Source organism: Geotrypetes seraphini, chromosome 7, assembly GCF_902459505.1.
Source record: "Geotrypetes seraphini chromosome 7, aGeoSer1.1, whole genome shotgun sequence".
Taxonomy (NCBI): Eukaryota; Metazoa; Chordata; class Amphibia; order Gymnophiona; family Dermophiidae; genus Geotrypetes; species Geotrypetes seraphini.
The window spans coordinates 181,198,607-181,222,097 of record NC_047090.1 but is presented as its reverse complement, the minus strand read 5'-3'; positions in this window follow the sequence as shown (position 1 = coordinate 181,222,097).

Sequence of the window (23,491 nt, the reverse complement as noted above, 5' to 3'; positions counted from 1 at the left end):
ATGAAACTAAAGGGGAGAAAAGAAAATTTGATTGATTTGCACTGATACGCCATTGAAAGGGGCTCTAGGCAGAGAAGCGAGTCAAACTTGACGTTAAAGCTTTTGCTCTACACCGCCCAGGAAGATGGATTTTGGGTTGATTATTCCATGCAACACCAACGTACTCAGCTGCCTCTAGACTATTCCGTTTCAGATACTTTCAGAGATTATCCTCCTGTCATCAATACACAGGTTTCAGGAGGAGGGTAATCAATAAGGTTATTTCCGTTGGTGCATCGGTCCTTTGGTAATAAATAAGAGAGGCGTGTAAGGCAAGCCAAGCAGCTAAGTCTGCCAGCAATTATGCTTTTGAGAAATAAAAAGTGAGAAGTAAGCGAGCAGAGGTTTGTCCTCTGTTTGCATTAGATGCTGGGTTTCATCATTCAATATATATATTTGAATCTTTAAGGCAACCAGAAAACAGAATGGCAAAATTGATAAACACTTCTGCGTCTAAGCAGCTTCTTCGCTTTTACAAAATATTGTATAAACTGCCCTAAACATGGGGCAAAAGAATGATTTACACAGGACTAAAGTTACCAGATTTTTGTCTGGAGAAACCTGGGCACAGGGCCCCGCCCCATTTCACCCCCTAGTCACGCCCTACTCTGTCTCCATCTCCGCCCACTCTCCCCTATATAACAAAACAATGTAGCCATGGGAAAATAGATGTTAGGTTCCAGCCTCAAAACTATAGAAAATGAATAATGGATTCGAAAGGAAAAACAAGGTTAGACTTCTGCCGGGGCAGCACTTGACAAAAATAGAACATTCAGAATGTCGTAAACATCTTTGGTTTGCAGTTCTTAAAGAAGAAAATTGCACAAAACAGTACTGGAAAATAAATACAGTGTTCCCCCGCAAATTCGCAGTTCGCGAACTCGCTCATTCGCGGGCTGCTCCAACCGCCTCTTCCTGTAGTAAAGTCGGGCTATACCAATCAGGAACTGCGTGTCAAAGCAGCTCCTGATTGGTGTAGCCCAGCTTTACTATAGGGAGAGGCGGTCAGAGCAGACCGCGAGTGATTTTCTTCACCTGTCGGCGCTCCAGCTGCCGTCTCCTGCCTCCCCTGCCTTTTGACAGGTGAAAAACCGCATTCAAAATTTTAAAAAAAAAAAATTTGTGGGGGTTCTTGGAGCGGAACCCCTGCGAATTTCGGGGGAATACGGTACTGTACACAGTGGCGTAGTAAGGAAGGGACGGGGGTGGTCCGCTCCGGACAATGGCACCTGTTCTCTCCACACCCCTGCTCCTGCCGCATTGGACAAGTTCCTACTGGAACAGAACATACACAAGTAAGGCTGGACTTAAATGGGGCACTGGTCTTTGGCCTGAGGGCCGCCATGTGAGCGGACTGCCGGGCACGATGGACCACCATCGTGGTCTGACCCAGCAGTGACAATTCTGAAGTTCTTATGTTCTTACTATGCCACTGTCGGGAAGGAGCAGGAAGGCAGAGAAGAGGGCGGGGGAGGGGTGCTTCCATCCCAGGTGCTACTTACCTTCACTATGCATAGGATGAAGTTAAGAGGTGATAGGCTCTGGACTAATCTGAGGAAATACTTTTTTACAGAAAGGGTGCGTGGAACAGTCTCCTGGAAGAGCTGGTGGAGAAAGAGATGTGTCTGAATTCAAAAGGGCCTGGGATAGGCATGTGGGATCTCTCAGAGAGAGAAAGAGATAATGGTTACAGTGGATGGGCAGACTGGATGGGCCATTCGGCCATTAACTGTTGCCATGTTTCTATGTTTCTAAGTACAGTAAGCCACTGTTCTTCAACCGCTGGTCCGCAGACCGGTGGCAGTCCGCAGGAAATTTCTGCGGTTGCGCACAGGGCTGGTGAGATTGATTAAGTTCAATTTCCTGCCAGTCCACGCAGGGCTGGCAAGATCGACGAGTTATTTTCAGCTGGGCCGGAGAGATCATGGGGCGCTTCCAACAATGGCTTTCTCCCCTCTCTGCAGCCCCCCTTCTTACCAGTGCAGCGATTCAGGAAGGCAGCCTTGGGGCTTTTGCTGAGTCGCGGCCACCTCTGATGATGCAACTTCCTCTTTCCTCAGAGGCGGCGTGACCCAACAAAGGACCCGAGGCTGCCTTCCTGAATCGCTGCGCTGGCAAGTATGGAGAGCTGCTGGGAGGGGAGAAAGCCACTGTTGGAGGCTGGGAAGCTGCTGGGCAAGGGGAAAAAGGGACAGCTGCTACTGACCTGGAGAGGGAGAAGGATAGATGCTGCTGGGAGGGGAGGAGGGAAAGGAGTCTGGGAAGCTGCTGGGCAAGGGGAAAAAGGGACAGCTGCTACTGACCTGGAGAGGGAGAAGGATAGATGCTGCTGGGAGGGGAGGAGGGAAAGGAGTCTGGGAAGCTTCTAGACAAGGGAAAAAAAAGGAACAGCTGCTACTGGACCTGGAGGGAAGGAGAGATGCTTCTGGGAGGGGAGGAAGGGAAGAAAGTAGCTGCTGGGAGGGGAGGAAGGGAAGAGAGTTACTGCTGGACAGGAGGAGGAGGGAAGGGAGAAGGAAAAAAGGAAGGAAACAGCTGGCAGGGAGATTAGAGGAGGGGAAGGGGAGAGACAGCATGAGAAAGTAGAGAAATTGATGATGGGAACGGGTCAGCAGAGAAATAAGCAGAGAGGGACAACGATGCTAGATCTGGTGTAGGAGAGATAAAAATGAAGAGAGCAGTGAAGCTGGAATGAATCATGTTAAAAGGAGAGAGGGGGCACAGGCTGGATGGAAAGGGGAGAGGGGCATAGAAAGAAGACAGATACCATATGGAAGGGGGAGAGGGCAGACAGTGGATGGAAGGGGAAGATGCTGGATTGAAGAGACAGAGAGGGCAGACGCTGAAGGGAAGAGAGAGAAAAGAAGATGAAAGCAGAAACCAGAGAGGACAAAAGGTAGAAAAAATAATTTTATTTCTATTTTGTGATTAGAATATATCAGATTTGAAATATATATCCTGCTAGAGACATAACTGGGGACTGCAAAGCCCAGGCAGTGCTTCTTTAGCTTCCAGCTGGCTTAGGGCTCTCTCGGACCACGGGGCACTCCCCTAACACTATTCCTGTCATGTGTGACTGCAGTATTCTGTTAGCATGATATTTCTGTGTAGCATTCTGTAATAATTTGGCTTGAAACATAGAAATTGACGGCAGATAAGGGCCACGGCCCATCCAGTCTGCCCCTTGTTCAGTTTTCTTGATAGTAGAGGGGATATATGTGAAGGGGAGGGGAGACAGGGGTTTTGCTGATCCTTGCTCTGAATTATTTGTATTTATAAAATGACAATTGTACAGAATATTGTTTCTTTTTATACTTTAATAAAATACATTCAATATAAAATCATAACTGAGACTTGTGTGGATGAGATCAGATGATTTTTGGGGACCGAGCTCACGGAGATGGAGCGGAAACGGGGTTTTTAAAAATTTTAGTCCTAGTAATTTGCCGGTCCACAAAATAATTCTTTTATTTCTGCCGTAAGCAATTAGTCTGCTCATCAGCCAATGCAATGTACCATGGTTTTCTCACCATTAGCCAAACTTGAAAAATATGACATGTAGGAACAAGGGTTCTCTCACATTCAGTATTCTCTCATAGCATGTATTTGAAATACTCTTTGAAATTCTCTCGACATGGTCGTGTTTTGGCAAGTCAGCCTTCTTCAGGAGTGTTTTGAACCTTTTGTTCTCTATGCAAATCGAAGGAAAGATAAATGGTAAACCTCTTATGCAAAGTCTCTCAAACATCACAGAAGCAACTCTCTTATGTAATATCACGTGAAAGCAATACCAAGTGCACCGTGCCAAATCGAAGATGGCCATGTCTAGAGAACTTCAAAGAGTATTTCATAAGAACATAAGAACTGTTCCTGCTGGGTCAGACCAGTGGTCCATCGTGCCCAGCAGTCCACTCCGGCGAGAGAATGTTGAATGTGAGAGAATCCTTGTTCCTGCACCTTCTGCTTTGCAAGTTTGGCTTTTGCCGTTCCCGCTGGGCGGCGTTCCCCTTTGTTTTTGTTTTTTTTCTTTCTCACCAATATGGTAAAACAGTGCAGAACTAGAATGATACAGCACAGACATGCCAGAACAAAACCTGTCAAGCACACATATTTTGTCACTAAGACACATTTCTTTCTTTTTGGAGTTGTTGCTTGCAACTCACTCCCTGAACATATGGTGGCCATTTTCAGAAACAAAAGTGAAAGTGAAAGCAAAGAACACTGAGTTTTAAATGCGTAGGTCCACGAATATGCGAACACATAGTAACATAGCAAACAATGGCAGATAAAGACCTGAATGGTCCATTCAGTCTGCCCTGTAATCATAATTTCATGATTAAATTAAAATGTCTTTTTTCTTTGTTATTTCTGGGCCATAGATCTTAGAAGTCTACCCAGTGCCGACCTTAGTTTCCAAATATTAGAGTTGCCATTAAAGCTCACTCCAGTCTATCCAAACCACCTCCTCATTTGTGGGATTCAGACCATGAAAGTTACATAGAAACATAGAAACATAGAAATAGACGGCAGATAAGGGCCCACGGCCCATCTAGTCTGCCCACCTTAATGTCCCTCCCCTACCTTTGCCCTGTGAAGAGATCCCATGTGCCGATCCCATTTGGCCTTAAAATCATCTGCACAAGCCTCAAACACTTTAAAATCATAGAAACATAGAAATAGACGGCAGATAAGGGCCCACGGCACCATTCATATTCTAATTAGCGATCTACTGTGTTCATCCCACTCACAGTTTTCCTCTCCACCACCTCCCTTGGGAGGACATTCCAGGCATCTACCACCCTCTCCATAAAAAAATAATTTCCTAACATTACTCCTAAGTCTACCACTCTTCAACCTTAATTTATGTCCTCTAGTTTTGTCCGTTTTCCTTCTCTGGAAAAGATTTGGTCCTATATTAATATCTTTCAAATATTTAAATGTCTGTATCATATCACGCCTGTCCTTCCTCTTCTCCAGAGTAGACATGTGGAGGTCTTCTAGTTTCTTCTCGTACTTCTTTTGGCGCAAACCCCCAACTATTTTTGTTGCTTTCTTCAGGACCTCTTCAAGTCTTTTTATATCCTTGAGCACATACGGCCTCCAAAACTGAACACAATACTTCAAGTGGGGCCTCACCAACGACCTATAAAGCGGCATCAACACCGACTTTCTTCTGCAGGTTATGCCTCTCTCTATACAGCTTAGCAGCCTCCTGGCTACAGCCACCGCCTTGTCACACTGCTTTGTCACTTTCAGATCCTCCGACACTATCACCCCAAGGTCCCTCTCCCTATCCATGCATATCAGCCTCTCGCCTCCCGGCACAAAGATCTCCCTCGGATTTGCCCTCCCCAAATGCATCACTCTGTACTTCTTTGCATTGAATTTTAGTTGCCAGACTTCAGACCATTCTTCCAACTTTTGCAGATCCTTTTTCATGTTTTCCACTCCCTCCAGCGTGTCCTCTCTGTGTGAATGGTGACTAGTGGTCTCAATTTGTACACCTGCGGATACACAAAATCACACATATTGGTCATGCAAATAGCGAGAACGCACTGTATACAGAATTCCAAAAGCAGGTGAGCAACTCCGGTCCTCGAGGGCCGGAATCCAGTCGGGTTTTCAGGATATCCCCAATGAATATGTGTGATATCTATTTGCATATTGGTCACGCAAATAGCGAGAACGCACTGTATATAGAATTCCAAAAGTAGGTGGGCAACTCCGGTCCTCGAGGGCCGGAATCCAGTCGGGTTTTCAGGATGTCCCCAATGAATATGCATGATATCTATTTGCATGCACTGCTTTCAATGCATATTTATTGGGGACATCCTGAAAACCCAACTGGATTCCGGCCCTCGAGGACCGGAGTTGCCCACCCCTGTTATAGACTTATTTTTTAGGTTCACCTACCAGCGGGCAAGTTAGTAAGGCCTACTTGAGTGTTTAAAATTCTATAATACATTTTTGGAGCCCCTCATCTAATCATCCTAAATGGTATGATAGCAATGCAAAAAAGAGACAAAAGAGGGAAAAACAATAGAGCACTCATTGGAATCGAGAAACGATTTATTGAAGAATCTGGCTAGCACTACCATTTTAATATTCAAATGCAGAAATACAGTATTCAATCCAGCAACTAGTGAGGCATTCAGAAGCTATTGAAGCTCGCTGAATAGAGGCTGATTTGGTCTAATGGTAGGTATTGAATGAAAATCCGAGTGCTGGGATGTGCCGGTTCTGAAAAGGCAAAATCTAAAGGGCTAACAGAAATCATTTCAGCATAATATTTTACAGCGTTGAATAAAAATATATTGAAACAGATTATTTCTCATTTTGTTTTTCCTTTCAACATGGCTTCCCTTTAAACAGATATTTATCTGCATATTAAACTTTGGTGTGTGTCCAAATCAGGAAAAAAGGCATATTTTTAATACTGTCCTAATTAAAGGAGCCCTGGTTGCTTTCCTCTTTCTTTTTCTGTTTGAGTTTGTTGGTTGAAAATATAAAGAAAACAATCATTAGGTTTCCTGTTCTCTTGTTTGGTGCAGTTATCAAGAAGGATCCGGCAAAACTAGTGACAACGAAAGCAAAAAAAAAAGTGCATACAAACACAAAATTAAACCAGACGATAAGTGACGATGGTAAGTGTGAGGGAGTTAGGGATTCTCTCTCACGAGTGATATTACTGTGTCAATGGGTAGCAGGGGTCACTCACCCATTGGTGGATAAACTACAGCAGGGGTAGGGAACTCCGGTCCTCGAGCGCCGTATTCCAGTCGGGTTTTCAGGATTTCCCCAATGAATATGCATTGAAAGCAGTGCATACAAATAGATTTCATGCATATTCATTGGGGAAATCCTGAAAACCCGACTGGAATACGGCTCTCGAGGACCGGAGCTCCCTACCCCTGAACTACAGGGTCCAGGATGCACCGAGCTCTATAGCTCAGAGCGCAACCCTCATCCAGCAGATGGCGCTAAACTGCAGGAACAGGCAACCCTGCTGAGTCATGTGGTGGGATGCAAGCAGGAAGAGATTCGTATGCTCAGTCTACTCTGGAATTCATTCAGGGAGGTCCTCGTGGGAGGAGAGGTTCCCGTGGGAAAGAGGTCCCCGAGAGAGAATGGTCTCAGGGAAGAAACTTCCAGAGAGACTGTGAAAGAGAGTCTGGCTGGGTGAGAAACTTGCTGTGTATATTGGAGGTTTGGGCTAAGGTAAGCCAGTCACTTGTTGCAGGAACGCAGGTAGCGGCTTTTACACACTGCACATGGCTGTCCCATAAGCCTTCCTTCTGAGGACAGTTCTAACATTGGAGAGAAGGTTTCTGGGTCAGCCACGCGCAGCGTGCAAGAGCCGCTGCCCGTGTCCCTGCAACAATTGCCGCTGAAGGCAGGAAGGAGCAGCCCATCTGGAAGGAGGTAACTGGGATTGCCCACTGAACTGGGAGGATTCCCTCCGACGTCAGCTCTGATATCGGAGGGAAGCCTTCTCGGTCAGCTTCGGCGGAGGGATGCAGGCAGGAAGGAGGGCATGGGATCCCTGGCGGCGGCTTCAGCAGAGGCCGACGGGCAGAAAAGGGGGCATGGGATCCTCAGTGGTGGCTTCAGCGGAGGCAGCTTAGAATGGGGAAAGGATCAGGGAAGGACATCTGTAGGCTGATTCTGTAAAAAGCACCTACAATTAGGCCCTCTTAGGTGCATAACTTACACCCCCTTTTACAAAGTCGTGTTAGGCTTTTTTTTAATCGCCAGCCATGGCGTTATTAGTTCCGACACTCCTAGGAATTCTACGAGCATTGGAGCTAATACCGCCACGGCCAACGATAAAAATAGCCTAATGCGGCTTTGTGAAAGGAACTCTTAATTGGCAAATACCCTTGCTAGCCTCAATAATAGGAAACTATAAATTTAATTGGGCGAAAGGCGCTCATCTGATTCTTGAAAATAGAGACGCCTATTGCATGGTGCTTAGCGCCAGCTGACGCCTAAGTTGGCGTTTCTTTAGGCGGAGCGTGACTTAGGCACTGCTTAGGGTAGGCCTTAAGTTTCAGGCGCTTAAGTTTCAGGCGCATAAGTTTTGAGGCGCTTAAGTTTCAGGCGCTTAAGTTTCAGGCACTTAAGTTTTCAGGCGCCGCTAGCCGTGATTCTGAAAATGGCGTCTCAGCGTGATTGACGTGCAAATGGCGCCGTTTTTCTAGGTACCAGCTGATTTAGGCGCCATTTATAGAATCAGCCCGCTACTGTCGGAAAACAAGGAGAGAATGGGTGAAACAGGACAGGATCATGTGGTTTATTAACTAAGGTACGCTTGCTGATTTAGCGCACGCTGAATGCTAACGCGTCTGTGGAATATAATGGGCGCCTTAGCATTTAGCGCACACTAATATTTAGCACGCAATAAATCGGCTAACGCACCTTCGTAAAAGGACCCCTATATGTTCTGTCTGTAAGGTAGAAATATCTTATCGTTAAGTCTTCAGCTTTAGGTATCTTACAGGAAATATGCATCCAGAAATATGTAAGTTATAGGGCTCCTTTTACGAAGGCGCGTTAGCGGTTTAACACGCATAATAGCGCGCGCTAAACTGCCGGTCGCACTAGCCGCTACCGCCTCCTCTTGAGCAGGCGGTAGTTTTTTGGCTAGCGTATGATGAAAAGTCCCGTGCGATAAAGCCGCTATCGCGGCTTCGTAAAAGGAGCCCATAGAGATGTTCCAAAACATTACACTTCAATTGCTCGACAGGGCATATGCCTCTGAATATCTTGCATAGTGTAAAAGTGATATTTTAGAAGCAGACTCATTTAGATTAAAATAAAACAATTAAATTCAAACATTTTAAGTTGTCAGAACTCCGCACTTTGCTACAGTAAGGGAAGATTATCTCCGCATGGAAATGAAAACCTTTGTAGGTTCTGGATGTGAAAGTGATGGATAATGAGAACTGAATTGCCACTGATTTTGCAAGCATTTTAGCATATGTGGTGGTTACATAGAAACATGATGGCAGATAAAGGCCAAATGGCCCATCCAGTCTGTCCATCTGCAGCATCCACTGTCTCCTCCTCTCTCTATTGGTTAAGGCTCTTAACATTTGCATCTCCTCTTCCTATAGGCTAAGGCTTTTTACACCTGAATTGTGATGTCACAGAACTTTAGTAACATAGAAACATGATGGCAGATAAAGGCCAAATGGCCCATCCAGTCTGTCCATCCACAGCATCCACTATCTCCTCCTCTCTCTATTGGCTAAGGTCTTAACATTTGCATTTTGAGGTCATAGAATTTTATGATTATAGAAACATAAAAATATGACGGCAGATAAAGGCCAAATGGCCCATCCAGTCTGCCCATCCGCAGCATCCACTATCTCCTCCTCTCTCTATTGGCTAAGGCTCTTAACATTTGCATCTCCTCTTCCTATAGGCTAAGGCTCTTTATACCTGCATTGTGATGTCACAGAACTTTAGTAACATAGAAACAAGATGGCAGATAAAGGCCAAATGGTCCAACCAGTTCACCCATCTGCAGCATCCACTATCTCCTCCTCTCCCTATTGGTTAAGGCTCTTACATTTGCATCTCCTCTTCCTATAGGCTAAGGCTCTTTATATCTGCATTGTGATGTCACAGAACTTTAGTAACATAGAAACAAGATGGCAGATAAAGGCCAAATGGTCCAACCAGTTCACCCATCTGCAGCATCCACTATCTTCTCCTCTCCCTATTGGTTAAGGCTCTTACATTTGCATCTCCTCTTCCTATAGGCTAAGGCTCTTTATACCTGTATTGTGATGTCACAGAACTTTAGTAACATAGAAACAAGATGGCAGATAAAGGCCAAATGGTCCAATAAGTTCACCCATCTGCAGCATCCACTATCTCCTCCTCTCCCTATTGGTTAAGGCTCTTACATTTGCATCTCCTCTTCCTATAGGCTAAGGCTCTTTATATCTGCATTGTGATGTCACAGAACTTTAGTAACATAGAAACAAGATGGCAGATAAAGGCCAAATGGTCCAACCAGTTCACCCATCTGCAGCATCCACTATCTCCTCCTCTCCCTATTGGTTAAGGCTCTTACATTTGCATCTCCTCTTCCTATAGGCTAAGGCTCTTTATACCTGCATTGTGATGTCACAGAACTTTAGTAACATAGAAACAAGATGGCAGATAAAGGCCAAATGGTCCAACCAGTTCACCCATCTGCAGCATCCACTATCTCCTCCTCTCCCTATTGGTTAAGGCTCTTACATTTGCATCTCCTCTTCCTATAGGCTAAAGCTCTTTATACCTGCATTGTGATGTCACAGAACTTTAGTAACATAGAAACATGATGGGAGATAAAGGCCAAATGGCCCATCCAGTCTGCCCATCTGCAACATCCACTATCTCGTCCTCTCACTATTGGATAAGGCTCTTTACATCTGCATTGTGATGTCATAAAACGTTATGGTTATAGAAACGTTGTACAAAACAAAAATACTCAAGTATGGATGCTAATAAATATTCACTCAATAACAAAAAACATCCAATATTATTCACAGCAAAAACCTTGGAGAAAAGACCTCAGTGTCTAATAGGAATTTGAAGTAAACCAGTTTTCCACATAGACTTTCCTGCTTCAATATTACACAAATTATGAAGTAGGGAGACACATCCTGGGTCTGAAAAACTTCAAAGGGCAACTGTCTAAGCAAAACATTTAATCATATAAAGTGCATATATCATAGTCTCATAAAGTGTCTAAAGTGCAGTTGTGACAGATGCCCCCAAAATTGTCTCTTATCTTTTAGAAGTTTCCTAATGCTGGACTTGCTTTGAAGCAGAAAAACATCGTCCAAATGAAGCCAATGCTTAATCTAGAAAAGTGGTTAAACCAGACCCGCAGCGCCTTCCCAAATGTCCATTTCCAACAGGGCCCCCTGTTTCGCTCTTCGCTTCTTCGGGGAAACGATCGTCGATTAATCCGCTCCTTTGATTGGTTGAGCATGCAGAAGCTGCTCAAGCCATCCAGTTGAAATCAGGACCTTCAGGGGGTTGAGTGAATCTCCAGTTCTAGAGCCCTGCTTTTTTTTTGTTTTGCTTTACTTTTTGCTTCAGGCAGTTTGGTCGTGCAGATTGCTCACTCCAGATCAAGCACAAAGGGCTCCTTTTACGAAGGCGCATTAGGGCCTTAATGCGCGGAATAGCACGCGCTAGAATGCCACCCGCGCTAGCCGCAACCGCCTCCTCTTGAGCAGGCGGTAGCTTTTCAGCTAGCGCGCGCTATAGCACACGCTAATCCGGTGCGTGCGCTAAAAACGCTAGTGCACCTTTGTAAAAGGAGCCCAAAGTAAATACAAAAGAAAGCAGGGCTGTAGAGTTGGGGATTCACTGAAAACCCCTGCAGGTATCCTGTAGTAAATGTGTCAATTTGCATGTGCACATTAAATATTTTGCATGTGCTAAATAAATATTTTGTATTTGGGGGGAAGGGGGGTGCACCTAGGGATGGAAAGTGGGCCTGACAGTGCTGATCAGCAGGTGGGGCAGTGGTGCACATTAACTGACTAACACGGGCCCACACTGCCTACAAAATGGATGATGGTAAGGACGCGTTTGGTCATGTGTGCTAATTACACAATTAGCACATGTCATTAATTGCAGAAACAGGAAAATCAGCCAATTTCAGGATACAGCACAAATGGCCTTAGACTAAGAATGTTATAATGCCCCTGTATCGCTCCATGGTGCGACCTCATTTGGAGTATTACGTTCAATTCTGGTCTCCTTATCTCAAGAAAGACATAGCGGCGCTAGAAAAGGATCAAAGAAGAGCGACCAAGATGGTAAAAGATATGGAACTCCTCTACTATGAGGAAAGACTAAAAAGGTTAGGGCTCTTCAGCTTGGAAAAGAAAAGGCTGGGGGGAGATAGGATTGAAGTCTACAAAATCCTGAGTGGAGGAGAATGGGTACAAGTGGATCGATTTTTCTCTCCGTCAAAAATTACAGACTAGGGGACACTCGATGAAGTTACAGGGAAATACTCTTAAAACCAATAGGAGGAAATTTTTTCACTCAAAGAATAGTTAAGCTCTGGAACGCGTTGTCAGAGGATGTGGTAAGAGCGGATAGCGGAGCTGGTTTTAACAAAGGTTTGGACAAGTTCCTGGAAGAAAGGCCATAGTCTGTTATTGAGAAAGACATGGGGGAAGCCACTGCATGCCCTGGATTGGTAGCATGGAATGTTGCTATTCCTTGGGTTTTGGCAACATATTAGTGACCTGGATTGGCCAACGTGAGGACAGGCTACTGGGCTTGATGGACCATTGCTCTGACCCAATAAGGCTATTCTTATGTTCTTAGTGAGTGTAGCAAAGAACCTTGTAAGGAGTGTGCTAAGGCCACTTTTGATGCAGCTTTAGTAAAGGATTCCTTAGTGCACCATAACAGCACACTGTGATCACTGTTCCCTTGAACCTAAGCAGGAATCCTCCACCTGCAGGCCTGCCATTGGAGGGCGCTGTTTCACTGTCATGTTTTCAATAGTGAGGGACAAGCCAGCTCTGTATGACTCCATGGAACCTGCCATAGCAATTGAAAGCACACCTGGTTTCAATGCAGTTGGAGGACACTCCGTGGCGTAGTAAGGAGGGGTGCGTGAGGGGGGCAGTCCACCCCAGGTGCGGTCATCCTCAGGGCGCCCCTCCTCCTCTTCACCCCTTCACACTCCCCCCCCCGCCACGTACGCACACCCGTGCCCCTTCCCCGTACCTTTTCACTTTAGCGTGAGCAGCGGCGAACTTGCCACTGGAAATACTTTTCAGTGAAATCAAATGAAGCCACAACTGTGTTCTTAAGTACGAGTCGTACTTAAGTCAGGCGTCTGTAACTCAGGGACTGCCTGTACTTGACTTGCATAAGAACATAAGAGTTGCCATACTGGGACAGACTGAAGGTCCCTGAAGCCCAGTATCCTGTTTCCAACAGTGACCTACCCAGGTCACAAGTGCCTGGCAAGATCCCAAGGAGTAGCAACATTCCAGAGCTGAGATTGTGATGTCATAATGCCTCATTCCACCAATGCCTGAGAGCCAACTTCATCAGTGATGTCACAATGGCTTGATTATTCCTATACAGGCAGTACCTGGGTTAAGAACGAGTTACATTTTTTAAGCTGTTCTTAAGTCGGACTTGTATATAACTCAGAACTTGTAGATTTTAAGATTCTGCTCCCAGCTGACAAAAGGGCCAACCGTCCCTACCAGTGTTCTCTCTAAGGTACAGTACGCACAACCACACGCTGTTCTTAATATGGCCCTTCATCGTTCCTGAATCTGCTACAGGAGAAGTGTAGGAGTCTTTGCCACTGGAAATACTGCTCAGTGAAATCAAATGAAGCCACAATGTTAGGTATCCTTCTTAAGATACCTAGATTGTATTCCCCACAGTACCCTGTAACTACTTGAACCCTGTTAAGTTATTCTATCGATAAATCCAGATATCTTATAACTGTACTTCTATACCACAACATGTAATCTACTCGAAGCGTTGTTATGTAATTCTCTCGGTAATGTCCTGATCTCTTTTAACTGTAATCCGCTTAGAACCGCAAGGCACAGGCGGAATAGAAATCACAAATGTAATGTGTTCTTAAGTACAAGTTGTACTTAAGTTGGGTGTCTGTAACTCAGGTACTGCCTGTATATAATTTAAGATCACAAATAGGCATAGAAACAGATATGTTCTGTCTGTAAAACACTATTTTGCCTTTGTTCTGAACTCTCTTCGGAGGACAGGATGCAAAACCCAAATAATTAAATGAAAATCTTGGGCCCAATTTCCATAACTTTATACAAAGAAATTTGAAGTTTTGCAAATGTCCAGCTCTCCTAAACATATAAATAGAGCTGCTGAAAATAATCATATGGAACTTTATGCAACTATGGTCCAACTTATACACATTTTCTTCCTTTTACGGAATACTGAAAGATCAACCGGTAAAGAGTTCCTGACACTGGAAAGCCACGGGAATGTACGGTCGAATACAATGCCACTTTGTTGTACGGTATTGACAGTAAACCGTGGTCAGCAGAACAGAAACTGGCATGTGGGCTGCTAACACATCAAAGCCTGTGTAAAGTGTTGCAACGTGAGTTCATGGAGAGCCTGAAAAAGCAAAACAGCAAAATTAAATTTCACATGCTCAGCAACAAAGAGCCAGTTCAGGCATCGAACATTAGGTATAAGATGCTCGCTCTGCTTGCCGGCTATTAAAAGGCACACGGCACATATTGGATCAACTTAAAAGCCTCATTCATGGAGAAGGAAGGCCAAAGTGAATTGAAAAGCAAAGAAAAATCAATGCGTGTGGTACAGTATGGAAGTATGGAAACAGGGCTTCAACTACGCAGAAGACAGAATTTACAAAAGAAAAAATAGCTTTAACTATGGTTGCCATAAAATAGTTTGTATTGTTATTAGTGCTCCTTGTGACCCTGGGCAAGTCACTTAATCCCCCCATTGCCCCAGGTACATAAAATAGATTGTGAGCCCACCAGGACAGAGAGGGGAAAATGCTTAATTGCCTGAATAAATTCATATAAACTGTTCTGAGCTCTCCTGGGAAAACAGTATAGAAAATTGAGTAAATAGTGTGAAAAGTTTCAGCCTCTGATAACCAGAGCTGGTATTCTGATGTCACAATGCCTCATTCCACCAATAAGAGCCAACCTCATCAGTGATGTCACAATGGCTGGATTGTCCTACACTTTTACTACATTTTGATTTCCAGACTGGTACAGTGGCTAAAGCTACAGCCTCAGCACCCTGAGGTTGTGGGTTCAAACCCACGCTGCTCCCTGTGACCCTAGGCAAGTCACTTAATCCCCCTACTGCCCCAGGTACATTAGATAGAGTGTGAGCCAACCAGGACAGACAGGGAAAAATGCTTGAGTTCCTGAATGTAAACCACTTAGGCTATAAGTGGTATATAAATCCACTATAATAAAACCCTTAGCGTGCATGTGCACTTCAATCTCCGTGCCTCCGTGCGCCGTGCTCCGTGCTTCCGTGCTGCGCATATACAGTGCCTGCCTCAGCTGATTTCCTGCCCCGATCTCCAACGCCGGCTGACTTTCTGCCTTCTGACTATACTGCCAGGACGCCTCTTCTTCTCACTCCCAGACCAGCAGCGGCAGCAGCCGCAGTTTCATTAAGCTGCCGTGGGGCATTTTCTAAGCCGACCCACTTCAATAATGTGAGGTGGGCCGGCCTAGCAAAAGCCACAAGGCTGCCAGGGCTAGCGGATGCTGGACAGGGTGAGCAGGGAAGGGAGAAGGGCTACTGCTGGATAGGGGGGAGGTTAAAGGAAGGGAGAAGGGCTACTGCTGGACAGGAACAGCAGGGAAAGGGTGCTGCTGGATAGGGTGGAGAGACAGAAAGAAAGAAAGACAGATAGACAGGAGGCCAGGGAGAGAAACAGAAAGAAAGACAGGCAGGCAGGGGGCTTGGAGAGAGACAGAAAGAAAGACAGACAGGGGGGAGAGAGACAGACAAAAAGAAAGACAGACAGGGGGGAGAGAGACAGAAAGAAAGAAAGAAAGACAGACAGACATGGGGCAGGGAGAGAGAGAAAGACAGACAGACAGGGGGGAGAGAGACAGAAAGAAAGAAAGATAGACAGGGGGCCAGGGAGAGAAACAGAAAGAAAGACAGGCAGGGGGGAGAGAGACAGAAAGAAAGAAAGACAGACAGGGGGCAGGGAGAGAGACAGAAAGAAAGACAGACAGGGGGGAGAGAAACAGAAAGAAAGAAAGACAGACATAGGGCAGGGAAAGAGAGAAAGAAAGACAGACAGGGGGGAGAGAGACAAAAAGAAAGAAAGACAGATAGACAGGGGGCCAGGAAGAGAAACAGAAAGAAAGACAGGCAGGGGGGAGAGAGACAGAAAGAAAGGGGCAGGGAGAGAGAAAGAAAGATAGACATAAAGAAAGAGAGAAAAAAAGAGAAAGAAATGCCTAAGTCTACACATGTATTCTTGCATCCGTTAATTTAAATTCTTAAATTTAAATTGGGATGCTTTAAATTCTTTAAATTGGGATGCTTTGACTTTAAAATGTTATCGGGCCTTGTGCCAAATTATTTCACTGATCACTTAATTTTCACCGATAGAAAATTAAAACTACTCAAGCTTACTATGTTTGCATTTCCCTCAGTTAAAGGTTGCGTCTTTAAGCATTTCTTTTTGTTTCAAAGCATTTTAGCCTATCAGGTTGCGTTATGGGAAAAAATAATTTTAGTAAACTATTACAGGATTCTAGCTCTTAGCAGATTTTTAGAAAGACGTTGAAGACTTATTTGTTTGATAAATTTGATAAATGTTTATTATCTATTATGCTTGTACATGTCTCCCTCCGCGGTTTCTGCACTCGCGATTTCGATTATTCGTGTTTTTTAGCTTGCTGGCTCCTCCCCCCCCCAAAATGACATCATCCATGAGTGCAGATAAAAAATTTTGGCGCATTTTTCCAAGCACCGATTCCCAGTGTGCACAGAGAAAATCGCCGATTCCCGGCGCTTTCTTCACCGCGTTTTGCCTCTCCTACGGGAACAGGCCAGGTCTCCCACCATGTTATTTGCGGTTTCACCCTATTCACGATGGTTTTTAATAGAAAACCGCAAATAACATATGAAAAAGTTATTCGCGTTTTTTCTGTATTCGCAGGTCTGTCAATCCCCTATCACTGCGAATACGGAGAGAGAAGTGTATAACTTTCTTACTATGTGAACCGCTTTGAACTGAAAGGCTTTGGTGTGCATTTTTATGCTGTTATGTTATGTTTATTCATTCTCCCAGCCACTGGGTGCAGAGGCAGCGGCTCTGCCAGTGAGCCACACCTTCCCCTTCCCCATGGAAGTGCAAATGGCAACCTTATGCTAGCATTCTAGAACAGAATCTTGGTGCCAAGATTCTGTTATACAATTCATGCTACGCGCATGGCATTGGGGTGCCTAGACTAAGGTGCCAACTTACAGAATTGTCCTGTGTGTCTGTTCAGTGGACCTCCTTTAAAAAAAACACCCCCAAATCCCCTAAATTAGGGTTACCAGATTTTCTGGAACGACCTCCCTGCGCCACTGCGGAACCTATTCTGGAACTAATTATTCCGAATGCACCTGAAAACCTGGCTTTTCTCCAAAACGTAAAGCTTTCTATTGAAAATGTAAAGCTAGCTATCCTCTTCATAACCTCTAATTTCTTATTATGTCCTTCTCTCATGTATTGAATTACCTGTAAACCGTGCCGAGCTCTATATTTATGGAGATGATGCGGTATTAGGTTTAGTTTAGTTTAGTTTCTCTTCCTCTCTCTTTTTTTTCTCTCTCTCTCTTCCTCTTTTTTTTTCTCTCTCTTTTCTTCTCTTTTTTTCTCTCTTCCTCTCTTTTTTTTCGCTCTCTCTTCCTCTCTTTTTCTCTCTCTCTCTCTCTCTCTCTTCTTCTCCCTCTTTTTTTTTCTCTGTCTTTTTTCTCTCTCTCTTCTTTTTTTTCTCTCTTTCTCATTCTCATTAAAAGGCATCATGTATGCAGGTAAATTAGGGAAATTCCTTTTCTTCAAATTCACTCTGCTTTGGAACAACCTCCCTGCCCCACTGCGGAACCTAGGTCATTCCAATTATTCCGAAAGCACCTGAAAACCTGGCTTTTCTCCAAAACATAAAGCTATCTATTGAAAATGTAAAGTTAGCTATCCTCTTCATAACCTCTAATTTCTTATTATGTCCTTCTCTCATTTATTGAATTACCTGTAAACCGTGCCGAGCTCTATCTTTATGGAGATGATGCGGTATAAAAAGTTAAGCTTTAGTTTAGTTTCTCTTCTTCTCTTTTTTTTCTCTCTCTCTCTTTTTTCTCTCCCCCCCTCTCTCTTCCTCTCTCTCTTCTTTCTCTCTCTCTTTGTGTCTCTTTTTTTTCTTTCTCTCTTCCTCTCTTTTTTTCTCTCTCTTCTTCTCTCTCTCTCTTTCTCTTTTTTTCTCACTCTTCCTCTCTCTCTCCTTTTTTTCTCTCTTTCTTCCTCCATAAGGTTTAGTTTAGTTTAAAAGGAGCCCTAAATGACTTGCCCAGGGTCACAAGGAGCAGCGTGGATTTGAACCCCCAACCTCAGGAGGCTGAGGCTGTAGCTTTAACCACTGGGCCACCCTCTTTTTTATCGCTTATAGTTTACTCTTTCCACATCCCTAAACTGCCTGGAAAATTAAGGACCCTCAGGTATGACACGTTATAGGATGAGAAACAGAAAAAAAATTCCAAAGTTAAGTGGGAGAGCAGAAACCTTGCTCTTCTCATACGCACTTTACATTTCTGACTCACTGCTAAATAATTTTCTTGCAGCAGTGAGTGCTATACAAAATTTTCTAGCACAAGATATTCCCTGCAGTGCCCACACCTGAATGGAAGGCTGTTTTTGACAAATGGTCCGACTGAATGTCGCTTGGGTGTTGAGCCACACGAAGAGTAGATTATTCATTGAAACATCAGGATACCTGGTATTATAAGAACACCCGAGTGATGCATGGTATAGTCTCAGAGTGATTTATCTTGCTGTATTGTGTCTCGGTGCAGAAAATAAAGCATACCTGCCTGGAATTTAAGTGATCAGTTTAAAGTTGCTCTCTGTCTTGGTATAGGTCACTTTGATAAAACTGGGACAAAAGCATGTCCAACAAAGAGCGCCTTCGCCGGTCCCTGGATTCTTCGCAACCCCAGATACCTTTCAGGTCAGTAAGTTGTCTGTTTCCTGCCGTTCTTGAGGGATTTTATAGAGCTGGCCTGACATTTAGTCCTCCCACCAAGTTCATCTATTTTGAGTTCGGGTCACCCTCTTTCACAAAAAGCTATAGCAGACCTGGAAAAAAGTACAGAAAAAGGCAACGACAATGCTGCAAAAGATGGAATAGTTCACCCTCCAGGAGGGCCGCCTACGCGTAGCATTATTTGGAAGGGTACATGCAGTAATATTGCTTTTTACACATCCAGATGTGATGTTCACGATTTACATAAGCACATAAGAATTGCCGCTGCTGGGTCAGACCAGTGGTCCATCGTGCGCAGCAGTCTGCTCATGCGGCGGCCCTCTGGTCAAAGATCAACGCCCTAACTGAGACTAGCCCTACCTGCGTACGTTCTGGTTCAGCAGGAACTTGTCTAACTTTGTCTTGAATCCCTCGAGGGTGTTTTCCCCTATGACAGATTCAGGAAGAGCGTTCCAGCTTTCTACCACTCTCTGAGTGAAGAAGAACTTCCGTATGTTCGTACGGGATCTATTCCCTTTCAATTTTAGCTATATGAAAGGATAACATGGTCTGTGCCATTGGCTCCAGAAGGCTGCTTAGGAAGGTCGCCAATTTGGATTAGGAGGAAGTACCTGGCCCATGCAAAGAGAGATGCCATTCCTTGTTGGTCACTACTAGAAGTCAGAGCTGGTGATCTTCACGTTTACCTGGGTAATATTTATTTATTTTTTTTTATTTCTATCCCGTCCTCCAAGTAGCTCAGAATGGGTTACAAGCCAACATTCACAATGGAAAACATTTTGGACAGTACAAGACTATACAGCAACTTAAGTACATTTTGGACAGTTCAAAGACTATACAGCAACTTAAGTACAGGAGAGTGCAGAAAGGAGGGGGAATATAAGGGGGTCAAGGGGTAGGTTGCAGTTAGAATTTCAGTTGAAGAGGAGGGTCTTTACTGCTTTCAGGAAGGTCATCAGAGAGTTTTGTAGTCTGATTTGTGGGGGGAGTTAGTTCCAGAGATGGGGGATGAAGTGGCTGTAGGAGCATTTGCCGGCGGTTTCTGACAGGAAAGACCTTCCTGGGGGGATGCATAGGCGTTTCTCCGTTTCAGAGCGGAGGAGGCGGGTGGGGGTGTACAGGGTTAGCTTGGATCCTATGTAGGCTGGGGTGGTGGCATAGATTATTTTATGTGCTATCACCAGGGCCTTGAATGCACAGCGTTGGTTGTGCTCTGCGCAGAGGGCTGGGGAGATGGGGTCGTGGTAGTTGAGGTTGTGTAGGAGGCGGATTGCTGCGTTTTGTACACGCTGGAGGTGTTTCAGATCTTTTTTTGGCCATTCCATTAAATAGGGAGTTACAGTAATCTATCCTGGAGAGAACATAGGTGTAGAGGAGTTGGGCTAGGTCAGGTTTGGAGATGTAAGGTTTTATCCTTCTCAGTTGGCGGAGGTAGTAGAAGGAGGTGGAGGCTATTTGAGATATGTGGGTGGACAGGGACAGGTGGCTGTCTAATGTTACTCCTAGGGCTGTGTACCTGATCTGCTGCTGTTAGTGCAATGAAGAGAAGAGCACATAACTGCTTTGCAAATAGTGGTACATTCTTCTTATGTTGCTAAAGGTTCGACGCCAACAAAAAGTGTTTATTACGCAAGTATTCTATAACAGTAGAGAAGCAAACAGCACTGAAGAAACAAGCCCAGGACAGATATGCTCAAGCCAAGGGTATAGCCAGAACTCCTTTTTTGAGAGGGCTCAAGGATGGAATGGGGGTGGGAAGGCATGCATTTGTTTTCAATTCTCCTCCTCCTGTCCACTGCCATATCACACCCTTGCTTGCAGAGACGCCCAACCCCAACCAGATACTCTCTGCTGGAGCCCCATCCCTGCTCCCTGAGAAGAGAGAAAGTCTGCAGCTGCCATCACTGGCACTGCCATGCATGATCTGAGCACGTGCAAAAGTGCCAGCTTTGGTAGCTGGAGCACCCTGCCGACTTTCAGCTGCTCAGGTAGCACAGGTCCAGCAGATAATGTCTTTGGTTGGCATGGCTTGGGCACCCTCACCAAGAATCCAATGCTGCAGTTTTGGAGGGGGCTTGAGACCAAAGTGAGTGGACCAGGTCCTTAAAGCCCTCTTTCCCCCATGGCCACGCCCCTGGCTAAAACCTAACTCGGGCTGGTTCTTCCTGGGCAAATCAGGAAACAGAACTAAGAATACAAGAAATACAAGACACAGCTGGGAATCAGATGGTGAGAACCAGATGTCTAGAAGGCAGGATAGGTCCTTCTGAAAAATAATTGCATCCCATCCTAGGGAGTCATAGGTTCAAGACTGAATTGGCATGCTAGCTATTTACATAAGAATAAACTTGAAATTGAATGACAGGAGTTGGTTTTGTTTTGCAGATAGAGAAGGTAAATCCCAGAAGATTAACTTACAGGAGAAGGTGTGGGAGAGGGAGAGAAAGGGTGGTTGATGTGTGGAATAGTCTCCCGGTAGAGGTGGTGGAGACAAAGACCGTGTCTGAAATTCAAGAAAGCCTGGGATAGTCACGTGGGATCTCTCAGAGAGAGAAAGATATAATGGTTACTGTACATGGGCAGCTCTATGACCTCACAATGCAGGTGCACAGAGCCTTAGCCTATAGGAAGAAAAGATGCAAATGTTATGACCCTTAGCCAATAGGGAGAGGAGGAGATAGTGGATGCTGTGTATGGGCCATTTATCCTTTATCTGCCATCATGTTTCTATGTTACTAAAGATCTGTGACATCACAATGCTGGTATAAAGAGCCTTAGCCTATAGGAAGAGGAGATGCAAATGTTAAGAGCCTTAACCAATAGAGAGAGGAGGAGATAGTGGAAGCTGCGGATGGGCCATTTGACCTCTCTATGTAAACCTAACACCTCTACAGATAAGCCATGCAGCAGCATTTTGTATCACCTGCAGTGCTCTACATTTTGAGGATGTCATCCCCAGGTATTGGCAAGACAGGAAATCAGAGAAGAAAGGATAGGAGGAAAGGACAAGTGGAAAGTTGGGAAGAACACTGAACCTCCCTCCAAGGACTGGAAATATTTCCTCTACCTGAATGCAACTCATTTTGAATGATTACTGAAAAAGGAAGGAGCTAAATTAAGAATATTTATTTATTTTTCTATACCATTCTTCCAGGCGAGCTCAGAATGGTTTATATGAATTTATTCAGGTGCTCAAGCATTTTTCCCTGTCTGTCCCGGTGGGATCACACTCTATCTAATGTACCTGGGGCAATACGGGGATTAAGTGATTTGCCCAGGGTCACAAGGATCAGTGTGGGTTTGAGCCTAAAACCTGAGGGTGCTGAGAACATAAGAACATAAGAATTGCCGCTGATGGGTCAGACCAGTGGTCCATCATGCCCAGCAGTCCGCTCACGCGGCGGCCCTTAAGTCAAAGACCAGTGCCCTAACTGAGACTAGCCTTACCTGCTTACATTCTTTTAAAGCAGGAACTTGTCTAACTTTATCTTGAATCCCTGGAGGGTGTTTTCCCCTATAACAGCCTCCGGAAGAGCGTTCCAGTTTTCTACCACTTTCTGGATGAAGAAGAACTTCCTTACGTTTGTACGGAATCTGTCCCCTTTCAACTTTAGAGAGTGCCCTCTCGTTCTCTCTACCTTGGAGAGGGTGAACAACCTGTCCTTATCTACTAAGTCTATTCCCTTCATTATCTTGAATGTTTTGATCATGTCTCCTCTCAGTCTCCTCTTTTCAAGGGAGAAGATGCCCAATTTCTCCAATCTCTCACTGTACGGCAACTCCTCCAGCCCCTTAACCATCTTAGTCGCTCTTCTCTGCACCCTTTCGAGTAGTACCGTGTCCCTCTTCATGTACGTCTTTAACCACTGCGCCACACTCTCCTACATTCCTACTGGGTCAGACCAATGGTCCATCAAGCCCAATAGCCCATTCTCACAGTAGCCATTAGATTGATATCTAATCTAATCTAATCCTTAGGTTTATATACCGCATCATCTCCACGTTCGTAAAGCTCGACGCGGTTTACAGTAGGAGAAATAGGAAGGAACTACAACATAGGGTTAGAGGTAGAAGTGTGAAGAAAATTTAGAGGACTTGGGATGCCAAGATAGAAGAGTTTCCTTGATTCCTAAGTTGGAGGGAGACTTGCATTTTTTGAGAAAAGCCAGGTTTTCAGATGTTTGCGGAAAACTTGGAGAGAGCTCAAGTTCCGAAGAGGGGAGGTAAGGTTGTTCCAGAGCTCAGTGATTTTGAAGTGGAGGGAGGTCCCTAATCTAATCTAATCCTTAGGTTTGTATACCACATCATCTCCACGTTCGTAGAGCTCGACGCGGTTTACAGTAGGAGAAATAGGAAGGAAATACAACAGAGGGTTAGAGGTAGAAGTGTGAAGAAAATTTAGAGGACTTGGGATGCCAAGATATAAGAGTTTCCTTGATTCCTAAGTTGGAGGGAGACTTACATTTTTTGAGAAAAGCCAGGTTTTCAGATGTTTGCGGAAAACTTGGAGAGAGCTCAAGTTCCGAAGAGGGGAGGTAAGGTTGTTCCAGAGCTCAGTGATTTTGAAGTGGAGGGAGGTCCCTAGCTTTCCTGTGTGGGAAATGCCTTTTAGCGAGGGGAAGGATAGTTTTCATTTGTGGGAGGATCTGGTGGTA